The 14,243-nt window shown below is 38.0% G+C and overlaps 1 protein-coding gene across 1 annotated transcript in view; it reads right to left on the reverse strand.

Moving 5' to 3' along the window:
* Nucleotides 1-14,243, reverse strand: part of UMAD1 (UBAP1-MVB12-associated (UMA) domain containing 1) — a 221,022-nt gene that overhangs the window by 144,205 nt on the left and 62,574 nt on the right. The window lies entirely within an intron of this gene.

Below are 14,243 nucleotides of genomic sequence, written 5' to 3' on the forward strand. Positions count from 1 at the left end.
CACTTCAGAAACAAAAAGATATAAAGTGATAATGAAAATTAATGGAAATTATAGGTGACTATTTCATTTTAAGGGAATGAATGGAAAATGAAAGATCACAAAAGCTTCTCGAAGGCTAGGCATTTACTCTGAGTATGGTGTGGTATATGGCTTCCTTTTAACCATGTTCCTCAAGATCTTAAGTATTTATGATGAAAATAGTAATGGTTTCTTCATACTTTTCCATAAAATTGAGAATAATGAATCTTTCTATTTTACTTTGGTGAAAGCCAAAATAAGAAGAGAGATTTAACTCTGAAAAGTAAAAGCACCAAAATATAGCTAAATTAAATAGATCAGATAATTTCAAAAGCATAAGCTTCCTACATTCATGAACTTAAGGGTTCAAATCTAAAAGCCTTAGTTAAAATGAAAAGTCTTAATAAGTAAAAGTTAGCTACCACACCAAAGTACAGAACCCAGAGAATTTCTGGGAACTGATGGGATTCACATCCACACCAGGGTAAATCTAATGGTTTAATTTCACCTAGCTTTCTACAGTAGAGTCACCTCTGAGACTCCATGGGCAAACAGCAGTCTCTCCAGGATTACAGAACTGGGTACAATATCTGAAAAGGAATGCTTTAACTAAGCTTATAATTCTACACTAACTTTATAATAACTTTATTTTTAAGTTTATCTATTCTGAGAGAGAGAAATCGCAAGCTGAGGAGGGGCAGAGAGTGAGGAGAGGGCAAGAATCCCAAGCACGCTTTGCACTGACAGCATGGAGCCCAACGTAGGGCTCAAACTTATGAACCGTGAGATCTTGACCTGAGCGGAAGTTGGACGCTTAACCGACTGAGCCACACAGGTGCCCCTAACTTCATAATAACTTTGATCATAATAATGTGGATCAAAAGGTTTTTTTTTATAAGGTGGGGAAGGATAAAACTATGCAACTAAGGCATACACTGCTAATTCTTAACAATAACCACAAAAAAAGAAAGAAAGAAAATGTTGATCGCAATCATTTGAAGATACAAGAAAATTACAAATTCAGAATTATCTAAAAGAGCCAGAAATTGCACTCATATTTTCTTCTCTAAAGAGAGATACTTGTACTATGTATTATAGAAATCAAAAATTTTATCAGCAAGGGGGAAATTTGTCTTGGTGTGTGGTAGCTGGATTCAAGATAGTTCCATGTTACTAATACAAATAGAGTAGGTTAAGCACATAAAATAGGTAAGTATAAATAACCCATATGTTTTCATAAACATTTAAAGAAAGATTCAGTGACAAGTTGAAAATTAATAAGATATTTTTACAGGAATATTGAAATTCCTAACTTCAATTGACATGGGACTGGCTAGTAGGAAACACTGCCCTGGGATTAATTCTACACGGTGTCTGGCCAACATACTAGCCTGTGTAGACATAATTACCACAAATTGCTATGTTTTCTGTGTACCATCCATTTCACGTAATCATATTAATTTCAAAGCATGAGCAATATCTATTCTAACAAGAGGACCACAATTCTAATTTAGGAATATGAAATTTATACTGGTTTGCTTTGTTCTCTCGGATAACAATCATATGGCTGGGGAAAAGATATTCCCACTAAACCAATAAATATAATCAACAAAGGAAATGCATCAGTGAAGGACCCAAAAATGTCAGCCTTCAGTGCACACTTATAGCCTAGTAATATCTTCAGAACTATATGCCAAGACCACTGATGTCTTTCTGAGGTTTAACTTGGCATCCATCCGACGACCCAGAGATTCTGGAGTTTCCTGCCAGATAAAGGACAAATATACCAACTGGGTCTGGTGCGTTACTTGCTGCTGTTTTAAAAAAACAATGCCAGATTGCAACACTCTTTGTCGACAAAAATGTCTGACATTTCTGGCTTAAGACCTTTTGAGTCTAATAAATAGCTCCATTTCTTATGACAGAGGTTTCTTTCATTGATGGATTTATTAAATAAATAAGCAGTTCATCAGTTTACAGAATGTGTTATTTCACACAATTTACTATGAAAGAACTAGCAGGTGGTACTATTAAGAGCCATCAGTAGTAGGAATTGTTTCATAGATGACCAACTCAATCTACATTTGGAACACTGCCATCCTTTATAAGGTTTTTCCATATAACACATTCGAAGTTTTAGTGCACATCTACTCAGGGTGTTTATGAAATCCTTGTGCAACTTTAAACTTGACCTATCCCACTGAACTATATTTTATGGGACTCTGTTAAAACTGCTGTGTATTCATCCAGACCACATTCTTTAAAGGAACTTCAAGCCAGGATCATGAATGCAATTTATGAAATCACTCGGCAGCAGCTGGAGAATGTTTTCAATGAGGTGGAAAATCAGACTGAATGTTGGATCACCAAAAAATGGTGGTTATGTTGAAGTCTATAAATTTAAACTGCAATGTTAAAGTCTTACTCACACTGATTTAAGTCATTTTTAATTTTTTTCTGTCACAAATACAACAAAGATTAAGGTTTAAAGTTAACATGGAAATTTTTAAAACACCCAAAATGGCTATGATGTTATATATTTCTGTTAGAAATTTTATTATTTTTCCCATGTTAGAAGACTAACAGCAACCCATTAGAAAATGTTTTACAGTATCCTAAAAAGGCTAACATATATTTTATAGATCACTGATTCTCCAATTGACTTAAACCACATTTAAAAAATTCTACTATTTATAAAGATGCATATTTGTAAGTAAACCATTTCCTAATGGGTTGTTAAAAGAGAAAAATCAGCAGGAGAGAGATTCATTCACATGTAAAAAGAGAACATGGCTAAATGCGATGTAGTACCCTGGATTTAATCCCAGAACAACAACAACAACAAAACATATATGGAGAAACTGGTAAAATCCAGACAAACTCTGTGGTTTAGTTAATACTATTGTACTAATATTTATTTCTTTGTTCTAACAAATCTACTTTGGCTGTGTAAGATGTGGATGAAAAATATATTTCCAAAATGCTCTATAGTATCTTTGCAACTTTTCTATAAACCTAAAATTATTCCAAAATAAATTTTTAGCTTTTTTTCTTAAAGTTTATTTATTTTGAGAAAGAGAGAGAGAGAAAGAGAGCGAGCACATGCACATGAGTAGGGGAGGGGCAGAGAGAGAGAATCCCAAGCAGGCTCTGAGCTGTCAGCACAGAGCCAGATGCAGGGCTCAATTGCATGAACCATGAGATCATGACCTGAGCCAAGATCAAGAGTCACAGGCTTAACTGACTGAGCCACCCAGGTACCCCCAAATTTTATTAGTTTTTTAAATGTGATGAGAATATTGGTACCTTCCGTAATTACCTTTTTCTCTACCTTACCTATAATCACTGACTGGGACACATTTTATTTTCCAAAGTCGGCCAAAACATCTCCCATCATATGTGTTCCTTAGCAAGATTTTCCCATCAAGACATGGTATTTATTTCTCTATGCCTTGAATCTGGGAACACCCTGAGGCTCTTTGACCAAAACAACATGGTGGAAATGATGCTGTATCAGTTCTGGGGGTAGCTCTTAGCCGGCCTGCTAGCTTCTACTTACTGTGTGTCTGGATTAGTGATTCTTAGAACCCAGCCACCATTTTATGAGAAACCCAAGTGATATGGAGAAGCTATGTACAGGTAATCTTTTTCTCAGCCTTAGCTTGACCTAGCATCTACCGATAGTCATATGAGTAAGACACTCTGGATATCAAGCCCAGTCCAGCTTTCTAATGATGGCAACCCTAGCCAACACCTGATTACAACCACATGAAAGAGTTCAACTACGAGCAGCCCAGCTACATTCAGTCAACCCACAGAACTATGATAATAACAAATTGTCATTTTTGTGCCACTAAGTCTTGGTAGCTTGTTAAACAACAAAAGATAACTGGGACACTGGCAATTAACAAAAAGGAAGTTTATGCCCAGATGTATTCATGGAGGTGTCAGAAACAGAAGGTCTGACACAGAAGATCTGGAAAAAAAAAAAAATTTGTTTCTCTTTTCTCTTTTCTGCCTACTTATTTCTCCTCACAGAATTTATTGATTATAGCAGTTGAGGATGATAAGCAAATTTTAGAAAAAAAACACTCAACTGGAACTTCACAGGAGAATCAACTTTTTTATATTTACCAAAAGTAAAACTTATCAGTTCACTAATGTCAATGATATTTTCTTAAAAGGGACAAGAATTACTCACTGCATTTGCTTACTAAATAACAAGAATACTGTCATGAATCTCAATGGCTGGAGCAAGAATTCCAAGCAGAAGCTATAAGAATATTTATCTAAAAAAAAAAAAAACAACTATATATATCTCTATATATAGATATATAATTATATATAAGTTAATATATATATATATATATATAACCCAAAGAATAATAGCTAACATTTATATCAGATATCCCTCACAGTCCCATGAGGTGGATCCTCTTACTTTCTCCATTTATAGATCAGGAAAATGAAGCTTAGCAATGTTAAGCAACTTGCCAAGGTCACCAGGTCAGTTAGGGTAGGAGCTAAGCTTCAAATCCAATTTGCGTCCACCGTGTGAGCCCTTTCACTACATTTCAGGTTATATTTTTATACCTAAGATACCTAAGGCATCTTTTTTTTTTTTTTTTAAATTTTTTTTCAACGTTTTTTTTATTTATTTTTGGGACAGAGAGAGACAGAGCATGAACGGGGGAGGTGCAGAGAGAGGGAGACACAGAATCAGAAACAGGCTCCAGGCTCCGAGCCATCAGCCCAGAGCCTGACGCGGGGCTCAAACTCGCGGACCGCGAGATCGTGACCTGGCTGAAGTCGGACGCCTAACCGACTGCGCCACCCAGGCGCCCCACCTAAGGCATCTTTTATCCATTTTAATAGACCATTAAAAAAATCATTCCAAACAACTAATCAAATAGCTTATTTCAAACTTGGTCTAAAATTACATTTCAAAAAAGAGACTTAAATTATTTCAAAAATTTTTTTCTAAAATATCTTTTTTTACTGGGCCAGTGCTATAGAAAAAAATGTTTGTGCCCTGCCCCCAAACCCCATCAAATTCATATGTTAAAATCCTAACTCCCAAGGGGATGGTTTTGGAGGTGGGGCTTTTGGATCCCACCTTTGGGAGGTGGGGTGATTGGGTCATGACAGTGGAGCTTCATGAATGGGTTTAGTGCCTTTATGAAAGCGACCCCAGACAGATCCCTTATCCCTTCCACCATGTGAGGACATGGCTAAAAGTCAGCCATCTTTGAACCAGTAAGTGGTCCATCACCAGACACCAAATCTACCAGTGCCTTGATCATGGACTTCCTTGTCTCCAAAACTGTAAGAAATAAATTTGTGTTGTTTATAAGCCACCTAGTTGATGGAAATTGTCTTACAGCACCCAAGGAGAGTAAGACAGGTAGCTTATAAATAGACAATTTAGCAAAAAGTCTTTTGGGTTATTTAATTACTATGAGCAAATCAAATACCTGGGAGTCTTGAACATTATACTCTAAAATGAAAAGTGACCCAATCCTCTTGATCTTTACCTCTAAAAATCTCTCTGGAAGGTATTTTTCCCCTTTATTGAACTTCCCTACTAGTTCAGGGCTTCATCATTTCTTGCCTAGACCATTACAAATGGCTCCCAAAGGTCTTCTGTGTCTCAAACCTGTTTCCTCTACAGACCATGGCCCATGCGGCTACCATAGTTCTGTTTTTTAAACAAATATTTGATTATTTTACTCCTTCCATTCAGAAGAAAAAAAAACTTTCAAAGTTTGATTTGAAAATCAAAGTTCACCAGTTTGAAATGCAAAGCCCCCACTCCCACTGCTGCCCTCTCCAGTCCCAGCCATCTTTCAGGTATCACTTCTCATTGTATTTCATCAGATACTATTTGCTTTGAAAATCATCATTTTTCAATATCCTGCTTATGATTTTATAAACTCAAGTTTGAGTACTCCCAAGTTTTGTTTTTATGAAAAATGCATGCTTATCATCATATACCCACTTCTTAAGCCTAACCATTCGGATCATCTGGCTCAATCAGGAGTGGAGGAGAAAGTGATACCCAGTACACCTCTGAAGGAGTTAAACATGAGGATGTGGGCATATTTTTTTTCCTCTAAAAAAAGAATGAACTAGGCAACTATGGATGCAATTAAAAGTCGGGAGGTCTAACACTAGAAAAAGGAAGCGACGTTGGATGAGACACCATCATCTGCTTAAAGTGAGGGCTAGCAGAAAGCTCAAGTGAACACGTCATCAACCTTTGTGGGCAGGTTAGCACAGTGGTTCTCAACTTGGCTGCACATTAGAATCATCTGGGGATGTGGAACCCTTGAATATGCTCCAGGCCTATTACATCAGAACCTCCAGGGGTGGAATCAAGTCTCCAGGGGTGGAATCAAACACACTCAGGTGATTCTAATATGCAGTCAAGGTTGACATTCACTCTGTTCAAAGACACAGCTGATGAACAAGGACCAAAGAAGAGTGCTGATGGCGCAGATAACTAGAAAGCAACCATATATTCTAGTGTCCACAAGCACAGTTATGATTTTCTCTGGGAATGTTTAGTAGCCTGGGAACAGAGGCAGATAAAAGGAAAGGCTGGGTTTATCCAAAGGGGATCCAAAATGGATCCAAAAGGATCAAAATAACTGAGGGGTCCCATCTCACAGCACTGCAGTGACTGACCACAGGCTCCAGACTGGATAAGGAGTCAGGAAGCGGTGAGAGATTGAGCAAATGACAACTGTCAATTAGATAAGCCAACGGTGGCATGCAAGAGGGACATCTTGACTTCAGAGAAGAGGATTTCTGGGTTTAAGGTTTAAGATTTAAGATTTCAGGTGAGGCCCCAATCTAAGTGATTAGATAATGTAAAGCAAGGCCACAGCAGAGAACTGGTAGAGTAGAAAAGGTAAAATCATTGGCTGGGAAAGTCTTTGGAGAACAAGGGATTGAGGTTACGGTGTTAGCTGGGGCACCATCATGGATGTTAGAGATACCCAGGCTGATTACAGGACCTGGGAAAGGGAGACAGCCAAGTCCAAGGGCCTGGGAAGTCTGGAGCATAACCTAGAGCGAGAAGATGGTGTCCTTATGAATGATGTAGAAGAGAAATGGACTGAGGTGGCAGGGTGGAAGCAGAACGACAAGTGATCTCAGAAGCCAAGTCCTAAGTGTGTGAGAACGAGCAGCATCCATCTGAAAGGGCTGAATCCTCTCAACCAAAGGAAGACAATGGAGGAGCATCTTTTCAAACCATATTTGTTCATGTCACTCTCACAGCTTCATGTTCATCAGCAGTTTCCACTTAAAGATAAACATATTAGCAGAGCCCATGAGGTCTAGTGTGAAGGTCTGCCTGACTCCCTCCTGGCTCTCTGCACATCAGCCTATAGGCCTTTATTCCGATTCACCAAAAGTGCCATTTGCCCTACCACCAAAAAGCCATTATGATTTCTTGTTGCCTCAGTCTGGAACCCTCTCCCTTCCTTCCTCTCTCCATTCAGTTAACTTACACACGCTTCCGCTCTCAGCTCAAATTTTACTTAGGGAAGACTTCCTCAAACTTCCACACATGGTCATCTGCTCTCACAGCACTTATCAATGCTGTAGTTTTACACTTGTTTAGGTGATCATATAATTAAAGTCTGTCTCTCCAACTGGACTGTCAGTTCCAGGAGGGCACAGACTGTAGAATGGCATATGGTAGACCCACTACAAATGCTATTGAATGAATGAATACATGAATGGATATGCAAATGAACAGTGAAAAGGCACTAGATGGATTCTTGATACTATTCTCATAGCAGCAAGAGATAACATTCCTCGAGTACTTCTTCCTATATGTGAGATATGGCTACTCACTGAATCGACACATCAACCTCCATAATAGGTTTTACCATCCCAATTTTATAAATGAGGAAATTGGTGCTCAGATTAAATGACTTGCCTGTCACCGCCCGCCCCCCCACCCCCACCCCCCCCCGAGCCAGGATTCTCCCAGGTAGAGGTACTCTATCTCTACATACAGCTGGCAACAGGGGTACCTACAGTGAAAGCCAAATTATTGCACAAAACAGCAACTCTAGATGTTTACACATATCTGGACTTGGATCAGTGTGCCTGGCTTCAAGCTGGTACTCTTCACCATGATATTTTACAATAGAATGGAGGTCCCAAGGGTGCAAACTGGGTCAGTGGAGAATACAATTGGGTGGGGAGCTCAAAAAAAAAAAATCACTGAGGGGACAGGTAGACAAATCCTCATGGGCAGTCACAAACGATGAGAGAGAGGAGGAGGAGGAGGCAGAATAAGAAGTTGACTCACTGACTCACAGAGATCTTCCCTGAGATGGAAGGGAGTTTTCATTCAAGTGAAGCATCAGGAAGGGTAACCAGTTCCTGCTCATATGGAAGCTCTTCCATATTTTATGGGGCAAAACTCTGAAATCCTCATTTAGTACTAACTCAAATACCTGAGCTTCTTTTAAAGCAAAACCGGGTTCTAATGGCAGGAACCCCAATGGCTTGTGCTCACACAGAAGTAGAGTGGTTTTCGGTTGGGAACAGTACTAAACTGGTTCCTTGACATTGCAAACACAATTCCAACTTGCCCACGGCGCCAGGTCCAAAGCACATGAACCTCTAGACACAAATAGAGTATGTGAGGAAAGAAATTTCACGGTTTTTCTTTTAATCTAGTTTTGGTCAAAATCCAAATAAGAGACATTCACATGCTGTATTAGTTTCCTAGGGCTGCCATATTAAGTACCACAAACTTGGTGGATTAAAATGATAGAAATTTATTCTCTCACAATTCTGGAGCCTAGAAGTCTGAAAGCAGGGGTCAGCAGGGCCATGTTCTCTCTGAAGTCTCTAGGGGAGGACGCTTCCTTGCTTCTTCCAAGAATTGCCTAGGTTGCTGGAAATCCTTGGTGTTCTTTGGTTTGTAGCTTCCTCACTCCAGTCTCTGCCTCCATCACTACACAGCCTTGTGTGTGCGTGTGTGTATCTCTGGGTTCAAATGTCACTCTTCTTATAAAGACACCAGTCATAAAGATTCACTCTAATAAATATGACCTCATCTGAATCTGATTACAACTGCAAAGACTTTATTTCCAGAAAAGGTTATATTCATAGGTACTAGAGGTTAGTGGGTCTTTTTTTTTTTTTTTTTTTTTTTTTAGTAAATGAATACCTTCATTTATTTGTTTTTTACATTAGTTAATATTCAATTTTTTGCTTAGAAGCACAAAATCCTAATTAGCACAGGAAGATCTAAAGAAAGTATCCTAATATGAGACTATTAAGAATTTATTAATTTATATATTAAAAATAAACATTGGGGCCCATCGGTGGCTCAGTCAGTTAAGTGTCTACTCTTGATTTTGGCTCAGGTCATGATCTCAGGGTTGTGAGATCGAGCCCTGCATCGGCTCTACACTGACAGCATGGAGCCTGCTTGGGATTCCCTCTCTCCCTTTCTCTGCCGCTCCCCTGTTCTCTCTTTGGATTTTGTGTCTTCCTCTCTCTCTGCCCCTCCCTCGCTTGAGCAGTCTCTCTCTCATGCACAAATAAACTTAAAAAAAAAATAATTAACAAAATAAACATGTTAACTATTCTAGAATAAAATAAGAAATAAAAAATAAAAATAAACACTTGTATCTCTCAGGAAAATCACTATAATCAATTGGAAATTTAGCCAGCTACTAGGATATAAGGGGGAAAAAATCCTTAACAATTAAGGCATATAAAAATCTCTACCTCCACACCTTCCGCTTAACTCCTTCAAGCCTTTTTGTTCCCTGCTCTACTCCCCGGTTTTACTGAGATATAATCAACCAACAAAATTGTATTAGTTTAAGGTACACAACATAGTGATTTGATACATGTCTGTATCACAAAAAGATTACCACAATAAGTTCAGTTACCATCACAGGAGACTCAAGTCAAACTGCAACACACGCTAACCCCTCATTCCTCCAGGGAGTCCAAATGCTACCTTTCTACAAATTCAGATTACCAGAACGTGGCACACCTGCATTCAATTCACTTCATGAGTGAGTTCTTCAGTAAAATGCCCTTTTTAAAAAAGTTTAAATAAAAACATATGAAAAAATACGCTGGTTTCTTCTACAAAACCACAACTGAATACAATAATCATTATGTCTTTTCAAAAGGCCTTTTTATAATTACCATGAGAAAAGTTTACCTGTCCTGATGATAATGAAAAGTTTTCTTTGCAAATTAGGAAGCTAGGTAGTTTATACTATAGTAGCAAACTTACGCTTAGTAGTCTACACTATAGTAGTATACTTACACTTAATCGTCTATACTATAATACTATAGTAGTCTTGGTTGTATCAGAATCACTGCGTAGGAGGGTAGGGAGGAAGATGATGAAAATGCGTGTCTAGGACCCACACCTAACCCACAAAATCAGAATTAATGGGGATGAGGCCCAGACATATGCACACCTTTTTTTTTTTTTTAATATATATTTTTGAGAGAGAGAGAGAGACAGCGCAAACAAGGAAGGGGCAGAGAGAGGGAGACCCAGAATCCGAAGCAGGCTCCAGGCTCTGAGTTATTAGCACAGAGCCCGACTTAGGGCTTGAACCCATGAACTGTGAGATCATGACCTGAGCCAAAGTTGGACGCTTAACTGACTGAGCCACCCAGGTGCCCCAGCATATGAACTTCTGACAAGCATCCAAAGTGATTCTGATGTACACAAAGTGTGAGTACTACCAGGTGACGGTTTGACAATTTTTTCACCCCCTTTCCAACCCTTTATTCTCAGGGGTGTGTAGTTTGCAAGTTATATTTCAATGGTCTTATGGAGTTCATGTCCTTTATTGAAAGCTATACATTTTTCTATTTAAATTTAACATTAATAGGCAGTTTCTAAGCATTCTACCTCTGAGATACTCATTTGAAATAATACCTGTGACTGTACTTTAAGTCCAATGCATTTTTTTTTCCCCAAAGATGACATACATTCTCAAACAGATGGCTCTATTCATCCTCACCACTCAGGAGTACGCTGCAAGAAACTATTATTCTCTTCAAAGATGAAAAATAAAGGTTCAAGCCCAACTCAAACTGAGTATTTATTAAACACCTTTAATGCTCAAGACACTGTTAAATATCACCTCATCAGGAGAGGTTATACTGCTAGGGAGGTAACTCTCTGAATATGGAAAGGTTAGTGTTGCACTGAAACACTCCCCTGGCCCCTGATTCACCAGCTCCTGCGTGCACAGAATTGCACAGTCTGAACAGGGGAATTATCTTAATTGATCAGTATAAGCAGTCGTGAACAATTCGGCATAAGAGCGCCAAGTACTTTCTTCTTGCCATGCTATTTTTCTCATCTTCATTTCACATGTAAAAATTAATTAAAACCTCTCAAATTTAAGGCTATCAAGTACCACAAAGAACTATTGTCACTAAGGCGAAAAATATATATATTGGTTTCCACGGGTTTCTATAGTTGAAAGTATGTGAAAAATTATTTAGTTGGTTTGAAGTCTTTTGTGAAATCCCTTGCGAGACCCAACTGTTGACTGTGGTTAGAATACGTTCAAAAGTATAATCAGATTGCATCATCGCCATCACCTGCTCAGAGGCAAGTTGAAGAAACATGTGCTCATGAAGCTGAGGCTGCCTTATTGTACTACGCTCTCATGTGGGCTTGCCAGAGAGATTAGTCACCAGTTTGCAGCTGGTTTCAAATTCAGTTGCTGCGATACCAGTGCAGATGCAGTGGCTTACCCTAATTATACTGCTCCAGTTTAATCTTTCCACTTGTAGCGTACTATATACTGGATCGAATGCAAGACTCTGAAAATTGGTTTCAAACAGAAGAGACTTCAAACTCACACACTCGTGACCCTCCCCGACAGCCTGCTAATCCTATTTCATCACTGTATCACTGGGGTCTTCTGAATCCATCCCAAAGGTGTCTTTACCTACCTCAGCCATCACGGAATCTCATTAACAAAAAAGGCAGGAAAAGCTGTTCTTAAAAAAACCACTTTTGAAATAAAAGTTTTGTCATCTCCAAAGGTACTTTTTAATATTTATTTACAAGAATTTCCATTTTCTCCCTGCTTGCAATTCAACATACTAGCAAATCCTAAGGAAATTAATCTTAGTCAGTGGTTTCTAAATTTGAATGATGATCAAAATCACCCCAGAGGCTTTTAAAAAGACCCACAGATTTCCCTAGCTTTATCTAGGACCTACTGAGTCATAATTTAGAGGTGAATAAAGCTTATGATGGTACTGCTTCTGAGAGAGAGAGAGAGAGAGAGAGAGAGAGAGAAAGAAAGAAAGAAAGAAAGAAAGAAAGAAAGAAAGAAAGAAAGAGAGAGAGAAAGAAAGAAAAAAAGAAAGAAAGAAAGAAAGAAAGAAAGAAAGAAAGAAAGAGAAAGAAAGAAAGAGAAAGAAAGAAAGAAAGAAAGAAAGAAAGAAAGAAAGAAAGAAAGAAAGAAAGAAAAAGAAAAGGAAGGAAGAAAGAAAAGGAAGGAAGGAAGGAAGGAAGAAAGAACAGGTTTTTGCCTATCTCAGGCAGGTCTCTTTGTTGCCTATTCCTATTTGTAATAAATGCCCTTGTGTCAGGTATGAGGTCTATACAAGGAAGTGGGGTAAATTAGAACTCTTTAAACAACAAAAAAAAAAGAAATAAAATCCTAGCACCACAAATCCATAGAAGATAATCAGAGGAGAGGCTGCAAGAGGATATTTGTGGGTGTGAACAATAAAGGCGAGGGGTAAAACACGTATTTTCATATAGTCATTATTTTTCAGGCATCTGTTTCAATTTGCTGGATGCATTATAGTTTTTTCTCGAAGATAACATTTCCTTATGATTTTGACAGTATACATTTTAAACTTTATGCATTTCTATTCTCTTGTTTCTTAATAATGCATTCATGCCACATTAAGTGGTAAACAAGAATAGGCAATCCATGCCTTCGCCACACATACCATATCCTGTATGGTATTAAAAAATTAATATACTGAAGATAGTTCTATGAGTAAAATAAAGTATATTATAAGAAATTCACATCAACATATTACAGAATACCCCTGGGGATAAAGACAACACATTAAAGTTACAGTGAAAACATCTGAAAAAAAAAATCACTCAAGTTCTGCAATATCTCTCCTTACCAAATGAATAATGTCAGTTTTACTCTATCGTCTGATCTAAAATTTAGAATTTATTATATACAAATATGAAGTTAAGCATTCTGCTGTAACAGGTTACTCAATACACTGCTAAAATAATGAATCACTGTGTCAATTTTAAATTTTTTTTTTAATGTTTATTTTTGAGACAGAGACACAGCATGAACGGGGGAGGGGCAGAGAGGGAGGGAGACACAGAATCTGAAACAGGCTCCAGGCTCTGAGCACTCAGCACAGAGCCCGACGCGGGGTTTGAACTCACGGACTGCAAGATCATGACCTGAGCCGAAGTCGGACGCTCAACTGACTGAGCCACCCAGGTGCCCCCACTGTGTCAATTTTAAAAACTGGATTTCCCTAAAGGCTAAAAGCTACACAACAATGATAAATAGAATCTACAGTACTTTCAGGTACTCTGTTGAGTATTTTTAAATAACTAGTAAACACCCAGCTTAGTTGATGGCCAACTTGCCCAGACAGACTTTCCTATGACAGAATATGTTAATCTGACAATTATTTATGGCCAGTTATAAACGTAAACAGCAGTGATGAGATTCAAACAAAATCTGAAGGTCAAATTTCAACTGACTCTCTCATCCTGACCCCAGTTCCTGACCCATACTGTTACAAATTAATTTCTCTGTTATTTAATATTTGTTTTATATGTTCAAAATATAACACAAGTTGTCTTACAACACTCAATATTGTTGATGCCCTAGAGAGGGCAAAATAGATGGATTCAATGAGGCAGAGGCCATCTTCTCCAATATGACTGTAACTACTTCTTTATTTAATAAGCATTCAGTTAAGTGGGAAATTATTTACAAATGCATGCCTTCAACATTACATTTTAATTCAAAACAAGTGGATTATATGCATTTAATAAAGTAAATATTTTGAAGTTACTTAGAAGAAATACAATTTTTCCTGGCATTGTCTTTTCCCATATTATATTGTTGAACGCTGATTCAGGCCGTTATTCCGTACAACATAAAAATGTTTCTAGGGCATCTATATTATATGAC

Source organism: Neofelis nebulosa, chromosome 4 (assembly GCF_028018385.1).
Source record: "Neofelis nebulosa isolate mNeoNeb1 chromosome 4, mNeoNeb1.pri, whole genome shotgun sequence".
NCBI classification, from domain to species: domain Eukaryota; kingdom Metazoa; phylum Chordata; class Mammalia; order Carnivora; family Felidae; genus Neofelis; species Neofelis nebulosa.